Source organism: Haliotis cracherodii, unplaced genomic scaffold (assembly GCF_022045235.1).
Source record: "Haliotis cracherodii isolate W230 unplaced genomic scaffold, xgHalCrac1.p SCAF_5, whole genome shotgun sequence".
Classification (NCBI taxonomy): Eukaryota; Metazoa; Mollusca; class Gastropoda; order Lepetellida; family Haliotidae; genus Haliotis; species Haliotis cracherodii.
The window spans coordinates 54,995,556-55,019,100 of record NW_027266308.1 but is presented as its reverse complement, the minus strand read 5'-3'; the positions used below and the strand labels follow the sequence as shown (position 1 = coordinate 55,019,100).

General features: G+C 40.1%; 1 protein-coding gene across 6 annotated transcripts in view; it reads left to right on the top strand.

The window, feature by feature from the left end:
* LOC139444200 (protein stoned-B-like) overlaps nucleotides 1-23,545 on the top strand; it is a 141,919-nt gene that overhangs the window by 78,794 nt on the left and 39,580 nt on the right. The window contains exon 1 of one of the 6 annotated variants that reach the window (XM_071225113.1): nucleotides 12,309-12,339. The exons of the other annotated variants lie outside the window; for them this stretch is intronic. The gene's annotated coding sequence lies outside the window, so the exon portion shown is untranslated. Of the gene's footprint in view, nucleotides 1-12,308; nucleotides 12,340-23,545 lie in introns of those variants that run through there. 6 annotated transcript variants of the gene reach the window in all.

Genomic DNA, 23,545 nt, shown 5'->3' with positions numbered 1-23,545 from the left:
TATCAGAACACAGTGATGGGTGGTTGGTTGAAACATTCACTTGTCACACTGGAGACATATCAGAACACTGTGATGGGTGGTTGGTTAAAACATTCACTTGTCACACTGGAGACATATCAGAACACTGTGATGGGTGGTTGGTTTAAACATTCACTTATACTGGAGACATGTCAGACCACAGTGATGGGTGGTTGGTTGAAACATTCACTTGTCACACTGGAGACATATCAGAACACAGTGATGGGTGGTTGGTTTAAACATTCACTTATACTGGAGACATATCTGAACACTTTGATGGGTGGTTGTTGTTAAAAGTGTTCACTTGACAAACAGGACCTTTGGATGAGTTTGTGATATATAAACTAATATTGTCATATATGGTTAGATATGTGTGTACCATACTATGTATTGCTCCTGTGTTATCTGTTGAGATTCTGTGGTAGATTAGGTCGCAAGCAACATTTACTTGTTCTTTGAGGTGACCGGTTCGGGTTATCAGAATCAGTGATTTGGTTGATTGCATGTCTCCATACACAACTACATGGGATGTTGCTCTTGATGTCAATCACTGGTTTGTCCTTTCGGGACAAGATTATTTGTAGGTGCTGTCTTATGGTTAGATAATTGCTTAATATGGCAGTGACAAACAAATAAACATGGACCACTCTGTTAGGACTTGACAGTCTGATGTTGCTCTTGATGTCAATCACTGGTTTGTCCTTTCGGGACAAGATTATTTGTAGGTGCTGTCTTATGGTTAGATAATTGCTTAATATGGCAATGACAAACAAATAAACATGGACCACTCTGTTAGGACTTGACAGTCTGACAGCATCATATTTTATATAAAACAAGCTATTTCAACAGGTAATTACGATAATTATAGATGAGTGACTAGTTGGTGTGGAGTAAGGGGGTTTGAGTGGTCTTTCGTACCACCACTCACTGTGTGAAGTTGATAGTGTTCCTCCTGGTAGAGCTGGGACAGGTAACTCTGGTACTTTGGTCGGGTGGATACTGAGTAGGACCCCTGAGTAGTCACATGATATATTGTTTAAGGACATAAATTATCTAAAACTGTATGGTTACACTATAAGTCACTAATGTTCCCATTTCTTTCTGAATATGCACCCATTCCTTTGGACTTTTGTATGTTTGAATAAAGGTAAAACTTCATGCAGTAAACTTCAGTGTATGCATGACCAGATCGTGTTTCATGTGTATCTGAATACATTTTGCCAGGACAACTGTCAAACTTTTCCCAATCGTACAGTTTGTACCTATCTCTTTATATCAACAGCGGGTACCCGGGGAGGGTCGGGTAATAGGGGGTGGGTACCCAGGTAGTACATTTAGGGCTTTTCCCAGCACTACCTTCCACCCATCATTAGTTCTGACCCCAGACCCATCCTCTTCAGGATATTTGATGTGGCAGCACCATTCCGCAGATAGTGGGCTTCACACAAGTGATGACTGACTAAGACCTCCATGACTTTAGGCTTGCCTCTCATTCAACTGATTGGCATGTCATAACTGAAATACCATTAAAAGCAGCAATAAGCTTAAGTAACTCACTCAAGTAAATCAAAATTGCTTTGAGGCAATCAGGAATGCGTCTGCTGTTTAATGTTGTCCTTTTTCTCCATTTCTCATGCTTTGTAACAAGTCTTAGAGGTTCTGGCTCCTATCCATGTTGGGATGTCTTGTACGGTGACATTGTTCCAGTATCTGGGGCCAATCTCAATCCCAGTTTTATCTTATCGAAATAGACATTGTAGATATTGTAATGAGAGTCCTCTGAGAAAATGAAATATTGTCTTTGTGTAATTAGTGTCATCCTCAGCTGATCTATTAATACTAACTGTTAGTTAGCTGACCAGAAAGCTGTGTTTGGAGGACTGGTATAAAATTGGCTAGAACTCTCATCATTTTCTGTACAGGTAAGATTCTTGGTATGCAGAATATATTCAAGAACTTACTGTATGATACATGACATGGTCAATACCAGTGTGAAAGAAGTGAGTTGGCCAAACACACAGCTTAGACACACTGAGTTGCAGTAAATCAACACCGAACCTGGTCTTGGTGTTTGTATTCCTTAACCATTGTGTAATGAGATATGCTTTGTTTTGTCATGGCTGTGGAATCAATGGTTCTGCCCTATTTCCAATAATCAGTGTTGACAATTGATTTTCACAGTGTAGAATGCAGAGGGTTGACTGGTTAGATAAATCTGTGGTAAATCTTTTATGAACTAGCTAATGCCACCATCCGTAACCTTCATCATTACGAGATTTAGTCAGCCAAAACATGCCTAAATTAGGTTTGGTATTAACATGGACGATCGGTCATATGAATTAATAATGCATGGAAACCTCAGATTAGTACACCAGGTTACAATAACCTTTTGGGCCTTTTTAAAAAACCATGAGAAGTATCTAAAATAATGTCTGTGGAAGCATCTTGTCCCTTGATATTAGACCAAATGGTATTGAAAGTTTTCAGTTTGAAGAAGTTAATGCAATTTTATTTTGGTAATTATCAAATGTAAAGCAATGTTTCTGAAGGATAATTTGCTGAGATGATTCCATTTTCCGACACCACAGGAAAGGTGATGAAGTTTTGTGCTATTGCTCAACTAAAGTAATGAAGTGAATAAATACCCTGAGACGATAAATAAACAGAAGAAGTGAAAGATTTCATTAAACTTTATTCTTCCATGAAAATGCGGTCTCCCTTGAGAATATCCCTGTTTACATGAAGTGATTACATCAATGGATGAACAGCTCTTAAAATCAGCAAGTACTTATTTCACAGGAAATTGTATAAAAACCTCATCGAGTTGGTACTAGTTGCTTATCGATTCCGGTAATGCTATAATGAAAGTAACGCCTCAGGCTGGATACAGCCTCATCTTTACTGGCAGGTCACCTTTGCCATTTCAATATAGAGTTACCTCCCTTTCTTTGTGCTCTTCAGGAGCTTATACAACTTATTGATTGGCTGATGAGCATCCTGAATATTTAGTGTGTGCTAAATACTTGATGTCTGCATTATGATAAACATGTTTAATGTATATTTGTATTAGGGCTTGATGATAATGGGGTCTCTGTGCTGAATATTATGCTGAGTGCAACAGTTTCATTGTATTTTTCAGTGCAATGAGATCAGGTTCAGATGAAGATACAGTATCTAAGTGACGATTATATTTAGTTCATTTAAAGAATTGGGCACTTCTTAAAATATTCTGTGAAAAGCAAAAAGCACATCTTGTGATCATATGTACACAGGCAAAAGTCTTAGTTCAGACCTTATTGTCTATATCTCAACTTGGGCATTTATTTACCTCTAAATACTGAAAATACTGAAGCAGCAAATCTTAAGGACTACAGCTCCCCGTGATTTCTGACACTGTCAATAATTTCTGATTGGAGCATTTACATATATGTAAAAGGTTGGGTTTTTTTTTTAATATCCATAGGCAACTTAAACCACTGAAGCCTAAGTCTAGTAAAATTCTGTTCAGTCTAGTAAGCTCACCTATAGTAACTCATATTCTTACACTAAACTCTACTCTAGTCATGCTGGTGGCCTCGAATGTTTTTGGCACAGACTGTACCTATGCAGCGTTAGAAATTAGCACTAGTCCTATAGTCCTTGCCAAACTGCCCAGTACTTAAGGTATCATAAGGACTAATAGAAATTTGCCATTTTTAAATGTTTTGCTTTATGTTATTATCATAAGGACTAGTGGACTAAAACTTTTGATTTAGATTGTGTTGCTGCTATGGTTTGTTAATGCAGAAATATGGTAGCAGTTTTACTGGAAATGGTTCCATGTGGATGAACAAAGCTTTTCTACACCAGGTTGTTATGTGGTCCTTGTCAAAATCAAACTGAAAATTCTGTTTTCGACTTTTGCAGCAACATTAATAATCTTGTCATAGGAAATTGTAAGTACTGGTACAGTGTATATTGGATTAGGTCAAACTTGACAGGTCAGTCTAGGTTAATCCTTGTGCAGAAATAAACAATGTCTGTCAAGGACACCTAATGATATGCTATGTCAATAGAATGCTTGGTTATATACATTCTGCTGATGCTGCATTTTTTCAGCTTAATCCCCTCATGGCGTGTCCATCACAGGGATAGAAGCCCAATTTTCAGCCAGTCAGCACCATGTGACTTCCAGGACCAAATTGTTCCTTAGCTAAAAGCCTATGCAGACTAGACCTAGTGTCTTTAATAAAAGATCAAGCCAAACTGAAGCAAGCTGATCGATTTAAAGGATAAAGATCCTATGATCCTGGCTATTTTCATCTACAGCACTTGCAGTTTGGTGATTAATATGGACAGGCTCAGCAAGCTGATATTCTAGTTTGCCTATCACAGTTTAGCTGTGATTGAATAAAAGGTGAAGGATTGCAAATCAGATAAACGATGCCTGGTTGCTGCAGAATTAATGTGTCATTTGGTAAATCAGGTTTGGCTTTGAACGTATCATGGGACAAGTTTAGAGATTGTGGATTCGACTTATGACCTATTGTAGAATTGTCTACTGAGAAACCTTTAAACAGGTCATCAGTACAGTCTGTGCTAGAAATGTCTACTTGCTCGTACCTGTTTCTTGACATCATTTTCAGTAGATATTAGTGTTAATGCATGGACTTTTATTAGCCTACACTGCAAAATTTACTAGACAGAAAGAAATTTTACTGGACTTGGTCTACAGACAAGTGGCTAAAGTCACAGACTGTTGGTATGTTTCATTTGATCTGGTGTTTGGTTCAAACGCTTTTCATCATGAATCATTAATAATACAATTTAGGATCAATATGATCAAGGTATTGATATTGAGTTAAGATTTATTTAGATATAGTTCAAGAGAGTTTGACTCTTGCAATATATCCTGTGTGATTTCATTTCTTTCATATATATCTGAACATGATGCAATGTGTGAAGATAAATGAGTGAGTGAGTTGTGTATTGACAGTACTCCAGTTATATCACGGAGTGTCAGCTTAATGTGGGAGGAAAGGCCGAAGTGAAGCAGGTCCTAGACGTTTACCACTTCGGTGAAACCCATGAGCACAGGTATGGTGCTGACAAACCTAGAAACATAATCGGGGTGAACCAGGATTCAAACCCACAATGCGCAACTCTGCACATCGAATTGCGGCGCCTTAGACAACTGGGCCACCCGTCCCCCTGTGTAAAGATGAGGATTAGGTGGATACAATGGTTGCTAAGTGTGGATAATACAGGAAGTGAGGGTTCATCTATCACCATCTACAACACTCATCTATGACCTTCAACTGGTCACTGACTCAATGATTATTCACACAGTGTCCGTACTCCAATGTCACTAAATAATTCAAAGCTCCACTAACACTGGATATTATCAAGGTGCTTCTTGTTTTATCTAGGCGCTAAGTTGCTCTGTAATTGATTTAAGGTCAGATGGCTTCAAAATGAGGGTCTTTTGGTGGAAGCCTTTGTTTTCAACACTTTGGCCCAGAAACTGCTGAAGGATTATCTAAGTGTTTTGATGATGCATGACTTCTGAACATGGTTCATCCTGAGGTTGTTTTCAGCACCAATGGTGTCATAGTGTGTAATCTGACTGCTATTGTAGTAAGGCTATGTTGAAATAAGGGTCAGTTTGAAAAAAAACCTTCCTACAGACCTGTCACAAAATAACATCGCAAAAGCGCTGATACAGCTCATTGGTAAAGAGTGATGCATTTGTGATCAGAAGTTAACTTAAATGTTTTAGATGAATGTCAATAATCTTCAAGGTAGTTTGGTTTTTGTAAGATGGTTATGGTATCACAACACATTAACACCTGGTCATTTGAAAATCTTCCATATGTATATGTGTTGAGTTCAGCTTCAAGAGAGGGATGTGCATCCTTGGATCCCCTATTGTCCCCTCTGGACCACAACTTTATTTCATGTCAAAACCTGTCATGCCGAAGACCCGGGTTCGAATCCCGACATGGGTACAATGTGTGAAGCCCATATCTGGTGTCCCCCGGCGTGATATTGCTGGAATATTGCTAAAAGCGGCGTAAAAACAAACTCACTCACTCATGTCAAAACCAGTTGAGCACAGCCTCACCATGAGGCTGTTCTTGTTATTTGATGTTTCAAATCAGCATCCTGACATTGCACAATGATTGACTTTGTAAGGAGGTTCAGTTCATAACATCATGCTTCCTTGCTTCATATTTCCTAAACTGTATCAAGAACAAATAGATACCACAACTCAGAACAGCATGGACACCAGCCATTGTGAGAATGTATGGCAGTGGCACCAGTGAAATGCTGACTGCACATGCCCAGATAATCAGCCTGTTTCCTCACTCCCCTGGCTATTGAACTGGCAAACACAGGAGGCAGGGTTGACCTTCAGTACTCACTAGAGGTCTCATTGATTTCACCAGCATTTTGCTGCTTCAGTGGGCCTGATATCCCTCAAGTAGGTGTTCCTAGATGGGCTGTCTAATGGGGGAAAATATATGGCGGCATTTTTTTTATCTTGAAGTCTTCAGATACATGTTGAACAGTTTGAAATCGAAACTGATTTTAGAACCTCTCATTATCCCTTCTCTTTCACATATGAGTGGTCAATTTATCTTAGGCACTGAAATTTGTTGACAGAACTGTGTCCCTTAGGTGTACCAGAAACCTATATGGTTGTGTATTTGACTGTCATATTCATCCAGGTTATGTTTCTTGGGTAGTCAGCACCCTGCACATGGGTTTTTACCAAAGTTGTAAATGTCTAAGACCTGCATCAATATGGGTTCCCTTCCACATCAAACTGACAATCAGTTGTATGACTGAAGTACTATTCAAAGCAGCATTCCTCACTCTTTCACATACACAGTCATCCCATCTCCTAACCGTCCCATCCCACATAACACAGCACTCCATTCCCCTTACCCAATACCAGCGTCTGACGCCACATAGCGATTTTTAGACTTGTTGGATTTTGGTGTAGCCAGATTTGATTGAGGTAAAAGATTATTTGTTATTTATGCAAATTTGTTTGAAAGGCGTTTTCCTTTTCCTAAATCCCCCTATCTATCTATCATCTTCAAGAAATATTTCTTTTCATTCAGTACACCTTCTTTTGAAAATACAAAGCTTCAGTAAATTTCAAAGCAAACGAAAGGTATTTACTGTGATCTGTTGCAGCTTTGATGGTGGAGGTTGATTCTAATGGCAACTTACAAGTAACCTTTACCAGGATAGACAGGATCACAAACACAATGACAAGAACTGACAGTTTATGACACCTTGCAGAACTTCTGTCTTAAGAGAGCCATTCAGTTGTCTACATAGATCATTTACTGCACATTTCACAGGCTCTCGTTAAGTTCTTGGCAGAACACCAACTTCGTCACCATCCTGCATCAATATCTGTGTAATGGCCCTGTAGCATATCGGGGCTGTGAGGTAGCCCAGTGGTTAAGGCATTCACTTGTCACCAGACTAAGACCTGGGTTGGATTCCCCAGATGGGTACAATGAAGCTCTCATGTCCCATGTCCTGATATTACCAGAATATTGCTAAAAGACAGCCTAAAACAATACTCAAGTAACATATTGTTTACATATAAAGATGTGATGTATTTTTCAAAGCCTCTGCAACCAAAACAACCAAAACTGAGTATTCTCTTGTGGTAGGGACAAAAAAGAATTACCCTTGGGGATGTGCTTCGCGTTCTGAAATTGGCATGCACTACCATTACAGAGGAATACATCAGCTGGTAACTGGGGATGCTGCTGCCGGATGAGGTAGCATCATTGTCCAATTTGTACCTGTAGTATCACTATGTAGGTGAAGAATTCGGCGATGAGGTCATGCAGGTAGAATCACTATGCAATAACTAAGGCCGTATTTTGTTATTTTATTGGTTTTCATACAGTCTTCGAAATAATCACCTGTCTGAAGGCCTATGGGTGGTAGATCTTGTGTCAGGCCCATTGTTTCAAATTTATATGGTTCATTATGGCCTGCAGTAAATTTGTGTGTCAATTTATTTGTCACATTAAGTTGCAGTTTTTTACACGAGGTCCTCAAGAGTTTGGTCAGGGCCTGCAGCTTCTACAGTCTGTGGGTCCTGATGGCAGCCTGGTAATTTATATAATTTCATATATATTTTACACTGTTTACAAATATATTTTCTTCTCAAAATCTTTTGTCATCGGTAAAAAATATTAAAAAGCTATTTTCAATTATGGAATTAGTGATTGAGTTGAGTGACTCAGTAAACAGTTCAGTTATATCCTGTTTGTCACTTCATGTGTGAGGTTGGCTCAAAGTGATGCAGTTCTCAGAAGTTAACCACCTTCTGTGAAACCCAGAATCACTAGTATGGTGCTGACAAACTAAGAATCATATTCAGAGTGACTATGGAATTCAAACCCCACAATCACAGGACTTTTGCATACCTAAGTGAGGCAGTGCTGCGCAGTGAATTGTGGTGGTGAATGACACTCCACTCCAGTACAATTACTGAAGAAAACATCAGATAGCAAGTGGATAGTGCTGCCATTACTTGAGTAGACTCCACAAGATCAAATGAAGATATATTATTGGAAGAAAGCTATTAGCTGTGCTTTGGTTTGTGAGTGAGTTATGGTAACGTCTCTGTCATGAATTTGTTCCTCAAAGCAATCATGGTCCTACAACTACTGTAAGTACATATTAAGTATGCCACTTACCATTCCAGATCAATTTGTCCTGGGCCCAGTTCAGGTAGTTAGGTATTGGCAATCTTGATGGATGGTTTGCTCCTGAGCTGGATAGGATCTAAATCTGGTCAGCAACCATCTCTATTTGATCAGAATGGTGGACAGCAAACGACAGTGAGACGGAATCTGAACCTGATCGAATGTGTATGCAATCTTGATCTGATCAAAGATATGTATACGATCTGCATCTGATCGAATATGTGTGTCCTTGTGGATAATATTTACAGAGATAGCATAATTATGTGATGCGCATAATTTCTGTATGGGGATTCAATGGCTGAATTTGCTCTCAGAATAGATTCCCTGTCTACTAGAACCAAATGCAAGTGGTAAGAGCAGACTAAAATTATGGTATAATGTCTGGTAACCCTGGTAACCCTAATTGCATGGTTCATTGATCATGATATCAACCACTAGTTCACCTTGCACAACTTTGGGTGTCTACAGGGTATCATGATATAACAGAAATATTGCAGACTGTGATGAAAACAAGCTAATATTCACCCATATATTCCTACATTTTATAAGGGGGCACGGGTGGCCCAGTCATCTAAGGCGCCGCGATACGCTGTGAGGAGTTGCTTCCCTTGGACTCGCCAGAAACCTATGATTGTGGGTTCGAATCCCGGTTCACCCCAATAATGTTTCTAGGTTTGTCAGCACCATACCCATGCTCGTGGGTTTCACCGAAGTGATAAACGTCTGAGACCTGCATCACTTCGGCCTTTCCTCCCACATTAAGCTGACACGCTGTGATTTAACTGGAATAATGTTAAAGCAGCGTTAAACCCAACTCACTCACTCACTCACTCCCTACATTTGATAAAACCTCAGAACCTCATCTATGCTGGGCAACCTGTAATCTAATGCTTCCCTGGGAGGGAAATTAGATCCATCTTGACAGTCTTCCCAGTGGACTCAGCTTCAAACTGGGAGGCCTCGGATGACCATTGCTTTGATCACGCTGTTACACTTTCTAGATTTATGGCAATTTTCTCAGAGGAAACCTTTCAGTAGTATTTGAAGTGAGTATCGGACCACAGTTGTCCGCTTCTGTTTGTTCAGCTATGGCGTCACGTAGCTCCCTCACCTCCCACATTCCTCCACAGAATGTGTCGGCAGATCTTATCTTGTTGGCCGTCCATTGATCTTGCTTCATTCCCACATCAAAGAGTCTAAATAGCATTGTGACAATGACATATTAACTTAACTCTGCAGACAAGGGTATTTTGACCAGTACAAGAGAATCCATCCCAGTGTTTGATGCTTCCTGTTTGGTTATAGCATTAACTTTGCCCAAGTCGTTGGGCCAATGCTACTGTTTGCATCTATTGGAAAGGGCTTGATATTGATTGCAATTACAGATTAAGCTGCTTAAAATATTTTGAGTGATATTTAGCATTAAAAATATCTGCACTTTGTGGAGGTGGGTGCAAACTTGGAGACATTTCAAGTTTCACCTCCTGAAGGTCCAGGTTTGAATTGGTTCTTTACTAGTGCTCACCCCTCTGTTCACACTGAAAGAACAAGCTCCCATGGGGTACACACCATATGGTGGGCACAGTCACACCCTAATTGCAGCTACAGCACCATTACCACACAATGACTCTCAGCCTACTGATGAGAGGAAAACAAACCCTGCAGAATTGCTGACATTGCGAACGCAGTGGGGCATTGACACGATGGCTATTCCCACTCTATCAACATGTAGTTTTCTGCTGCATTCCTAACAATTTGATAGCACCATATTCGTTGATGAAGTTATTGATATGTTCAATCCCACATATCAGTGATTTTATTTTCTATTAAATATCCCAAAACCCATTGATGCTATTTGCTTGAAACCTCCTTACAGCTGAAAATAGGTCCATGGCACTTAAATGTCATTCATTGACATTAGGGGTCCAATAATGAAGGTTTTTATGACATTATATGGAGATTATGACATTATATGGAGATTATGACATTATATGGAGATTGCATGTATAAGTATATCATGCACAGTCATCTGAAGAGCATGTAGTATTAATTGTGTGTGGAATATTCCCTGTGCAGGGAGAGTTACAACCAGGACTTGCTGGGGTTGGAGTCCCAGCCTCTCTCCCTGGATGATATCGTGAGAAGATCAATATAATACTGGGGAAAGACATAAACATGTGTCTCCCTTGGGACATCTCTGTCAGCTTAGTGTCCCCGTTAATTTATGTATAGATTCTTTCTATTTCAGGAGAGGCTTAGTTTTTGGTGTTTAGGGTTATTTGGACACCAAGTTTACTGTCATAAAGTACTTTTGATGGATTTGAGGAGATAAGTTATGTAATTTGAAGCCTTTCAGCTGCCTTTGGTATGATGTGAATGACAACTGTTGTTGAAGAACATTGGTTAATGTCTCTAGTGAATGGTTTTTTTTTGTTATGGACTACTTAAATGATTCACGGTTTGATTTTAGTTTATATGGTGTTGCAGGGTATTAGAATTCTTTGAATTTTATGCGTGATCACTGCAAGGTTTTGGAGCAGACTAACCATTGTTTCTTTAGATCCATGCTGCTACTGGGCACCAACAATTTGGTAATCACACCTGATTCTTACTTTATGGTCCCGCCTCTGTGGTCAAGTGGTAGAGTCTGTCTGGAGAACGGAAGGTCATGGGTTCGATTCCTGACTGAGATATACCTAGATTCTGATATGGTCTTGTCACCATGCTCATGGGTTTCACCTTTGTCAAGGACCGGCATCACATTGGATTGGCTTAGGACAATATGCTCACATTCTACAATATCCTCCCATTCTGTGATGGAACTGAATACTGTACCATTAAACTCAACTTCTCAATTTTACAATTGACAGGGTCCCTTTTCGAGGTGAATTGGTAGATGACAATGTTTGCCCTCTAATCCCGGAGGTGTAAAATATTAGGCATTTACAGGTCATTAACCTGTATGGACAGGTTGCATAGTGTCCAGAGAAGACTACTTTGCCATGATCCAGCCTTTACCACAATATAATATGTGTGTACCAATGTCTGATTTAGAGGGGATGTCCGCACCAGCCCCAGTGTCATGATTTCCCAGAAGTCACCAGGAGCACGATCACACTTCCTGTCTAGAAGTCATATACTGATAACCTACAAAACCTACAAATGTATAAAGCCCTGCTCACTCATTAACTCACATTCTGCATTTCTATATAGGATGGGCTTATACCTAAGCCAAGTTTATACCCAAGAGATAGCCATAATCAATATGAATTGAAAGCACATACACCGCGAGCATACAATCCCCTGGTAGTTATAGTGTCGTCCAAGCTACGAGAAGCAACATATAACATTGGCTGAGTGGTCCACCAATTGCCCTGCTATATAACTGTGTCTGTGGCATGATTAGATTACTGTGGACCAAGTCTTTGTATCTTGCTGTCTGTCTGGCTCCCTCTTACGCGTTATAGGAAGAAAAACAAGTCAGTCTGGAGACTCTGGAGAGTGTTTACTATCTGTCTACTTCATCTTTGAACATACGACACCTCGTAGTTTCTTGGACCCTTGAACTGTATGGCTAGCTGATCAATGAATCTAGGTTTGTACTGCTTTCTACTGAAACATATTGGTCTGTTCTTCCTCACCAATCTGTGTTTTCTATAATGTTTGATGTTGTGTGTCGATTTTGTACAGGATTTGTTGAGGAAGTAATTGCATTGCTAGAAATGCCCATGGTCACTGAGATGATGAAGTCTACAGATGGTAAATATCATGGACTGTGATTAGTTCCTTTCAAGTCCCTTTTTATATCCAGGGAATTTTGTAAAGGGTGAGAGCTATTATAGGCTCAAATCAAATTGAAGGAATAATGATTTGTGAGATTAGGAAGAGGTTTGAAGATGAAGGTGTGCCATGTATTTCTGAAGAATAGTGATGGAATAATTATTATTTCACCTTTGTGCCACTTTGAGCATGATCATGCAGCCATTTTATTGGATTGGAACAGAAAGATCAGTCTTCAGAGATTATGCCATATAGGGAATCAAACCCAAGCCTGCAGACAAGCTAACATAATTACTAAGCTACGGAGCTATCCCAGCCAAATTAAGAGATGAAGGATGAGAGCTTTGAATGTCTGTGGGTCATGGTGGTTTTGAAATTTACTGTTCTACATTAAGTTTGACCGCTTCCGTGGTCTAGTGTGGTAGAGCGTCTGCCCTGAGAGTGGAAGGTCCGGGGTTCGATCCCCGGCAGCGTCATACCAAAAGACGTTTAAAGATGGAACTTTGGTACTTGTTGTTACCCTGTCTTGTGCTCGACATTAAGGGGCTAAAACAAGGACTGGTCGGCTCAGAGTCAGTATACTGTGTCTGAGTGGGGTGTTCATGTTAAACTGTGGCATGGTATCTCAGTGTGCTAGCACTATAATCGGCATCAGTCCGGACTAGTACAAGCAGCCACACACACACGTACATGCACGGCGCTATATAAGTGCAATGATTATGGACGCGACATTAAACCCCCTTTCACCTCAACTCACCTCTACATTATTTTTAAGAATCAGTTTAGATAGACTTCTTTCAGACAAACCTGTCTGATTATGGCTGTAGTCCTATCACGCAAAATGAATACGGATTTTCTTGACGAATGTCAATCCATGTTACCACATCCATTTATTTATCTGACTATAGCACCACCTATAGTGTCCCAAATGTCAAGACAGTTGTAGAGCCATGTGTTATTTGTTGCTGTCACTGGTGTTCCAGCATCAAAGACTGCATCTAGATCAAGCAGATTAGGCTTACATTAAGAGTTGACATAAGACGCCCCTGAGACGACTGTGAACTCAGCATCTATATGTATAATTCCCCCTGAGGCTGGTACGGTTTCTCATGTCTGTAAGGAAATGACGTTGACGAGAGTGGGGATGCTCGGTTGCGGAGGGAACACTTGATACCCCAGCTGAATCGTGAAAATTTGTGTTGTCATACATGCAGTCAATACGCCCATTGAAATAACTGGTCATCAACAGTGTGATGTTATCAGTGTATGCTGACAATCAATAGTGATATATTATACTTTTTTGTTTGTTCAACCTTCTTCAGTGTAAGTGTTTAACATAAAGTATTTTTCTACATGCATTTGTATATGCAATGTTCATAGAGTGAGTTCTGCTGTAGTTTCTACACATTTGTACATTCCATACCAATTGAAAGTCAAGAAACTATATTTTAACAAAATAGTAGCTCGTAATACAGTTTTTTGTGTGTTTAGTTTCAAATGTGGGCCAACCTTGCACTTTCAATTAAGTAAGCAGAGTTAGCTCCCTTCTCAAACACCGATTTAGCCCACTGCTGTATTTCAGCTAGTAATATTCAGCTCAGTTAGAGACATGTTTTTGAGAGATTAATATTTAGTTTTACACAACCAGTTTGTTTGTTTCTATCTGAATCAAGGCAGGAAAGGATCATGGTTGAATGACCATGGAGTTACAAAACGGTTATGCATGATGTAACAATGAACCTGTTTTTCACATTTGCTTGTATTTAGCTGGTTCCCTCCCATAGCGTAGACCTCCCGAAAAGCAATTAAAATTAGCTCAATAATTAATTGGGCTAGCTGGTCACACCTAATTAATGAATGGACTGGTCTTCTCCCCTGCTATGAGGGATTATCAATTTGTTGAAACAATGAGCAGTAGTGGACAACAAATATAATGATTCAAAATCAATGAAGTAAACCTCCAATTCCAAACCAACCATTATGATCCTGTTGAATCGTCTCTGAAACAGATGCAAACCTCTCAATCAGTCCTTCCATTCAGTCCTTCCCTCCAAGGGACCCGTGAAGATCCGGGGTAGAATAGGTCTTCAGCAACCCATGCTTGCCGTAAAAGGTGACTATGCTTGTCGTAAGAGGCTCGGGTGAACGGGATCGGGTGGTCAGGCTTGCTGACTTTGTTGATGCGTGTCATCTATCCCAATGGGGTGGATTGATGCTCATGGTATCAATCAGTGGATTGTCTGGTCCAGACTCGATTATTAACAGACCGCCGTCATATAGCTTGAATATTCCTGAGTGCAGGGTTAAACAACAAACCAACCAAAGCTTCTCTCCAAGGTGTTTAAGCTTCAGCTCTCTCTGTTGCCCATGTCATAACCACCAGGCCAAGGCGATGCTTGACCAATAAATAACTGGTCCCTTGTGGGATTTGCTCTCCTTGCTTCTCTCAGTGATAATGCATCTCTGACAGGGTTATAGTGTAGTGAGCCTTCAGGGACCTCATTACCATCAGCAGCAGATGCTGGTCAAGACATGCTTGATACTGATCGCTGCTTGACCACTGCTTGTTCTCCAGTCCAGTTTAAGCTTGTGGGTTTGAGAGAGAATGCTGCATTGTTGCCTTGTAAATACGTTGGTAGTGTGTCTTATGGGTGAGAGCTGTATGACTTATACTGAGCGATACAGCTAGGAGATGGAAGGGATGTTGCTCCAGAGATGCAAATCTGTTGATAGGGAAGAGATTTGGACAGAATTGCATCTAGTTAATTAGTTTCCTCATGGGATAAATCAGATGGGGTCTGTGGTCAAGATCCAGAAAGGAATCTGATGACTGTAGCTGTCTTATGGTTAATATGTAAGGGATGAGTGAAAAACTGTATGGTGTTGTATGCACAAAATGTCCCTGTGTACAGTGTGCTATTCGGTTGGTTGTTTCAGTGGTCAAACATATTCAAGAAGCTTTAAAATTGGATCATCTGGTGCTCAGGAAGATTAATTTTTGGTGGTTGAAGTTGAAAAGGTAGCTTCATTGCCCTCTGTAAGGGCAATCCCATCCTTGATTTTCAGTGATATCTCCATTTCATTAGGATAAATACCTAGGACCCATGTGCTGCAATAGCTTCCTTTGAAAAAATATGATACCATCAATTACTCAGAAACTTCCCTCAGAAGTTGGATGGCACATGAGTGTAATTATTTTTGTTTGTTTATTTGTTTGTTTGTTTAACACTGCACTCGGAAATATTCTAGCCCTATGAGGGAGGTCTGTAAATAATTGAGTCTGGGTCAGACAATCCAGTGACTGACATCACGAGCAATGACGTTTGCAATTGAGATATGGATGACATGCATCAACCAAGTCAGTGGCCCTTACCCACCAGATTCTGTTGTTCACCTACGATAAGGGTGGGTTGCTGAAGAACAATTCTAATCCTGATCTTCATGTGATTGGAAAGCTACATCAGGACATTCAAGTCGGATGAAGGTATAGCAGCAAATTTGCACATGGTACGTTCATAAAATGTGCAATCATAAGGGAATGGAGACTAGCACTCTGGATGATTGATGATGGGGGACCCCATCACCGGCAGTATATGTGAACAGTCCAATGGAAGTGGGAACTATAGGGTAGCCAGGTATTAGCTTCGCACTGTGACAAAAGTTTAAAAAGCCACCCTAAAGTGTATCTTACGAGAACAATCACTTTAATGACTTCTTTATCAAGGCACAGAATAAAGTAAATATGTTACCAGTGTAATAGTAAAGTTTGAGTTAATGATTGATGGCATAAAATTGTTATATTCTTGCAAGAGCAACTACACTTATGTAACCCCAATATCATGAGTGAGTTAGTGAGTATGGTTTTACGCCGCTTTTAGCAATATTCCAGCAATATCACGGCGGGGGACACCACAAATGGGCTTCACACATTGTACCCATGTCGGGAATCGAACCCGGGTCTTCGGCGTGACGAGCAAACGCTTTAACCACTAGGCTACCTGACCGCCCCCCCCCAATATCAGGGGTGAAGCAAGTGTTCTCAATGTAACAGTAAAGTGTGGCTTGTAAAATTTGACTTAGTGTTTCACAAGTGGTTTCAGTATTTGGCATGAGGCCAAGACAGTTTCTCAGAAACCCATACTTGATGTCAGCTGCCATCATATGACTGCAACATTGCTCAAAGCAGCCTAAAACCCTCACATTCACATGAAAACTTGGAAAGAATTATTACTAAAGTAGATTTCTTTTGCAACAAATATGGTATGATATGAGATAAAGATGACAATCTGCCATCAGTACAACGGTTCATGGTGCAGTGCCGTAGCCAGCCGAGGGGCGGGGGGGGCAGTTGCCCCCCTAGTTTTTTTTCATAGAAAACAGTTTTATCTGAATCAAGATGGGGACAAGTGATACTTGTACAAATATTTGCCTCCCCTGTCAAAAAAAGTTAACTACGGCCTTGTGGTGAGTGCAACATAGGAGAGATAGGTTCAAACATGACCTTGGTAGCCATGACCTGCGCTTGCAACTGGGGTTGTGTTCAACATTGTACATACAACTCTGTACAACATTGTACTACAGCATTGCACAGCTCTCTCAGGACACAGGATCATGATACTGAAGCAGAGACTCATCTGATATGCCATGGATAGGAGGAAAAAGATGCAATCTCCTGTCTGGCAAATATGGAAATGAGAACTCTTTTTGAGAATTTTACAGATATTCTGTCAGCAACTTGTTCCATCTTTATGATTATGGCTGCACTTTACAAAGGGAAGGCGGAACATAATAGTCAATGTCAGTGAAAACGCTTCTCTTGATTGAAGTTTGTATGTTTTTAACAGATGAATGAATATTTATAAAAGAGGGTAATTTATTAACAGATTGAAACCTAATTGAAGATGACAAAAATAACTACATTCTAAAATTTCTAGTTTGTGTCTTTATTCTTAAATTCTTGCCTCATGACATATTAGATGATACAAATGAACACGAGCGAAATGGTGGTGCGTTACAACCACATGTAACCAGGTTAGTCGTTCCAGTAGCAGAAGAGGTTCAGGATATATAGGAATTGACTTGGGTATTTGCCAGACCTGTGTCAGACCGTCCCATCCAATTACACGGAGACAGGGCAGAAATCCATTTGAGTTATGCTAAATGGGTTGCAGTGAGTGGTCTGTTGACAGTGTGTCCTGATGCCTTGTCACATCTTAGTGTGGCCAAATACGTATTCGGATGAAATCAGACCTTGGTTAACATGACCCAAATTATCTATGTGCTTTGTTAATGAAGTGGTAAGTTCAAATATAAAATTGCATCAGTAATGTTTCAGCTATAAATTGACTTGATATGTGAGGATTTTGGTGCAAATATGTGTTTTTTATAACTGATATGATAACCTTCCAGAAATGGTTAATTCCAGAGTTGCAAAGAATGATAAAAAAAACCTCCACTCTATGGTTATGTGCTTCTGTGTAAGCTGATGAATGGTGTGCAGCATGGCTAATCACTCTAATTAACGTTTAAGTCCATTGCATCATCGTCATTCACAGCTGCCATTTTCCCTTTCTCCCCCGTCCTCCCGATTAATCACATTACTTTATCTTTCATTCGGCCATGTAATAATTTTGTAATTTACTGAAATCTGAGGTTTGACAATAACATATGTCTGCATCAAGCTGCATGATGACATTCACCTATTTGTTTTAAGGGGGCGGTCGGGTAGCCTAGTGGTTAAAGCGTTTGCTCGTCACGCTGAAGACCCGGGTTCCATTCCCGACATGGGTACAATGTGTGAAGCCCATTTCTGGTGTCCCCCACCGTGATATTGCTGGAATATTGCTAAAAACGGCGTTAAACCATACTCATTCATTCAGGATTTGTTTTAAGGGTGTTAACAGTGACCTTTTATAATCAGCCATATGCCATAATTCAAGTACAGGGTTTGGCAAACATGTCTTTTGTCATTTAGGAAATGGGCCCAGTGCCACACAATAAGCACTGATAACAGATGGTTTGTTACATCTGAAACTAATTTCTGTCAACTGTTTCTAAACAGAAATTTTGTCTCCAAATTATCACTTCTTCCTCAATACACTTTGAGGGGAATATTGGGGAAGAATAGGCTTTCAGCACCCGTTGCTTGCCTTCAAGTGAGCATGGGTACATTGTCAACCTGTCATCATGCCCTGATGGTGTGGACTGTTGTTTGTCCATTCAACCACTAGTTTGACAAGCCAAGATTCAATTAGGTATATACTGCTATGATATGTTTGTCAAATTGAGTGTATACTGTTGCACTATAAAACAACATTCACTCACTACTCTTCTTCAACTTCTTTGAGAGGCATTTAGAAGTTGGAGTACTAAGTAAGGATAAAATTTATGGATGAAAAACTTCTTTATTACAATTAGGAGCAACATTTTGGAGTAGGTTCTAACAACATTATCACGCAAGTGACTTGCTTGATAATGGTGTAAGAAGCTACGCCAAAACGTCACTCCTTATTGTGATAAAGAAGTTGTTCATCCATAAATCTTATCTTACTTACTCTTCTCCAGTAAGAACCTTCCTCTGGTTCTCTCAGTCAGAGCTTGGATGACAGGTCATCAGCTACCGTACTTAGAAAAACTAGGTCACCATATAGCCGCCAGACAGATAGACCAACCCCATGCCAACATCTCCTGACTTTCCCTGCCAGATTAAGCCTTCTGTGGAACACATACTGTCACTGTCCCCGTGATGTCTGTCTGCAAGATATAATCACCTCAACCCTGACAGTGGTAATGGGCATGCTGCTGGTGCAGGAACCTTGGGCCTTCAGAGTAAGAAAGTTATCATTCTTTCTGTTCACCTTCACTCTTAGTAAGTCACTTAAACTTGAATCCAATATTATATATTTTGTATGCCATGTTTCTTGAAGATTCTAGTGACTTGACTGAGTTGTTTTACACAGTTTTAAACAGTGTATCATAACTTAAGCCTAATGTGGAAGGAAATCCTTTGGAGATTTTTTTGTTTGTTTGTTGACCACCCGATCCCGTTAGTCGCCTTTTACGACAAGCATAGTCGCCTTTTACGGCAAGTATGGGTTGCTGAAGACCTATTCTACCCCGGAATCTTCATGGGTCAAAATCCTTTGGAGAACCCATGAACATGGTTTGGTGCCAACAAACCAATAATCATAATCAGGGCAAATCTGGAATTTGATTTGTTCATTTGTTTGTTGTTTAATGCCACATATGGGGATATTCCAGCTATACTCACTAGATGGTGGTCAGTAAATAATCGAGTCTGAACCAGACAATCCAGTGATTGACATCATGTGCATAGATACACACAGTTGGGATACGATGACATGCATCAACCAAGTCTGCGAGCCAGACACCTGATCCCGTTTGTCACCTCCTATGACAAGCATAGTTATCTTTTACTGCAAGCATGGGTTGCTGAAGACCTATTCTGTACCCAGATCTTAAACCTGGGATCATAGGACCATGGCATGCCTAAGATATGCAACTTTACACACCTGATCTAATTGGAATTTATTATGTTCAGTGTCACACAGTGCTTCAGAATAATATTGGTAGTTATGGGTCCAACAACACATCATCTAGGAAAAGGATGGTTAGGCATCAGAAACATAGGGTTAGGGGACATTTCAAACTTGTTATTTATGTTACATTACTACATTTGGGGAGAAAACTCCAAGTAAACATCTTTTGGCTGGAACACAAGTGAACATGTCAAGCCTTGGTTGTTGTTGGGGGGGTCAATGAACAGAGCCCTGGCTATCTAAAACAATGGTCCTGGCATCAAAGTTTTTACTTACTGAAAAACTTTCTGAAATTATTTTACATTTCCTGGATAAGTCTGTGCACAAATGAGACAAGCACTGTTACGCCTTTATAAAGACCACTTCCTGAGGAGCTTGTGCTGAGCCACCAGTCTGTCTATAGTGTGGTTATGAATAATTCACAGTACTTGAGTCGGCTTTCATCTTTATGTAATTCCTGGCTGAGAGTGGGGGATAACAGACCACACTTGAGAAAGTGATCAATGATGCTGTTGTTTTCAGTATAGATTGGCCATGGCTGTTAGGTGCCTGCCATTGGGAGCCATGACTTGTGCACACCTAGGAGGGGATTACCAGCTGTTACTGGGATTGATGCTCATAATGTCTGTGTTATAGGACTAATGGCTCTGAGGCTTGGTTGATCAAACTAAAATTGTTCATCTTCGATTTTGCGTTTGTTTGGGTTAATGATTTAATGCTTGGATGTGTATTTTTAGTTAGTTATGATTATTTGGAAGCAGAAGTTTGATCTGATTTAGGATTGAGTTACCTTGTTTGTATTTTATCACATGTTCAAACAAATAAGAGTCAGGAGAATTAATGTCATGATGATGATGTAGTATTGATGATACAGTATTATACATGACGGTGAAGTATTGACAGTATTGTTTGTACTGGGGATGATCCTGACCATATTAAATATGATGATATGGGTATGACAGTATTATACATGGTGAGATATTCATGACAATATGTTGATGGTCTTGAAATAATTTAGACATGATTATACAGTTTTGACTGTTTTACTACAACTGGTAAGTTGTAATATACGTGTAGGTGAGGTGAAGTGAAATGGAGTTAAACATCGCGATAACACCACGTGTGTCTGTCTGAGACACAGTATACCACTGACACTCAGTATAGCGACCAGTCCTTGTTTTAGCCACATAATCCCAGAGCTACAGATAAGCTGCGCATTTGCGTAAAATCCCCCCCCCCCCCCCCCCCCCCCGGCTCAAAATATTCAAAACCCAATTACTTTCAATTAACTTGCATACAGAAATGCATGCATTAAATGAAAAACTCAAACGTATAAAAACAGCTTGCGTAAATACCCAATGATGCTTTTTCAGCATGCGTACAACAGAGCTAATTTCCGAAACACAATAACGAGCTTATTTGCTTTCCGAGTCAAGCCTTTAGTTAAAACCATTGTATACACCAAAATATTACTTTATTTTTTTTTAAATCTCAAAATGTTTGCTCATTTTGGGAAAAACCCAATAGAGTGATGAATAGATGAGTGAAAAAATATTGGTTACCCAATGAAAAATGTAATAACCCAATTAAAATAGAAATCTTCGAGTAAAAACTCAATTGCTCAAAAGGTTATCTGGAGCTCTGAATCCCCAGCGCCAGGCAGTGTAACATCAAGTACCATATTTTAACCTCTTTTGTATGATGCGGCTGGGGATCAAACCCATCACCTTCCGCTGTCATGCAGATCCTCTACCACTAGACCGCTCAAGCGTATCTCTACATGTATGTGGTCTACTCTCTGATTGGCACACTTATGAGATTACCTTGCATAGTCTTTGATGTTCAGGAGTGTCTCACTAATAGCTGTCAGGGAAAGTTTGTCTAAATCTGGGGGAAAATATAATAATTGTAAATATATTGGTCAAAACATAAAGGAGGGCTCCAAGTTCTCATAAGATGAAGCTCATCTCTAAAAGGGTTTTTAGTGGTTTCTTCCTGTGAAGATCTGCGTCCATTAATACTTTGATAGCGGTATAAAGAAGCATCATGAGACAGAAAGGAATTTTAAGAAAGGAGGTTATGTTCTGTAAAGGAAACAGTGTCTAGTCACGAGATGCAGCTACATCTGTGTGTTCCTATGCATAGATGACTGTTCCAAATATTTCAAGACCTTGGTTTTCAAATAATACAGGGCTCCTTTTAACTGACCAGAACTGGAAAGGTACTTTGCCTCTTTTACCCACAACATCAGACACAACCTTACACAACATGAACATCGACACATCCTAACAACTCCATGAACACCAGACACATCCTAACAACTCCATGAACATCAGACACATCCTAACAACTCCATGAGCATCAGACACATCCTAACAACTCCATGAACATCAGACACATCCTAACAACTCCAGGAGCATCAGACACATCCTAACAACTCCATGAACACCAGACACATCCTAACAGCTCCATGAACACCAGACACATCCTAACAACTACATGAAGATCAGACACATCCTAACAACTCCAGGAGCAACAGACACATCCTAACAACTCCATGAACACCAGACACATCCTAACAACTCCATGAACACCAGACACAACCTTACACAACATGAACATCGACACATCCTAACAACTCCATGAACATCAGACACATCCTTACAACTCCAGGAGCATCAGACACATCCTAACAACTCCATGAACACCAGACACATCCTAACAACTCCATGAACACCAGACACATCCTAACAACTGCATGAACATCAGACACACCCTAACAACTCCATGAACACCAGACACATCCTAACAACTCCAGGAACATCAGACACATCCTAACAACTACATGAACATCAGACACATCCTTACAACTCCAGGAGCATCAGACACACCCTAACAACTCCATGAATACCAGACACATCCTAAGAACTACATGAACATCAGACACATCCTAACGACTCCATGAACACCAGACACATCCTAACAACTCCATGAACACCAGACACATCCTAACAACTCCAGGAACATCAGACACATCCAAACAACTCCAGGAACATCAGACACATCCTTACAACTCCATGAACACCAGACACATCCTAACAACTCCAGAAACATCAGACACATCCTAACAACTCCAGGAACACCAGACACAACCTAACAACTCCAGGAACATCAGACACATCCTAACAACTCCATGAACATCAGACACATCCTAACAACTCCAGGAACATCAGACACATCCTAACAACTCCAGGAACAACAGACACATCCTAACAACTCCATGAACACCAGACACATCCTAACAACTCCAGGAACATCAGACACATCATTATGAATTACTTAACGTCAGACGCTGCTCCTTATTTCCCTCAGCCTAACCTAAACATTACAGTTAAACCTCTGTTAATTTGTAACCCACCCACCCAGAGATATATTAGAACCACCAGCATCAGCCATAGAGAT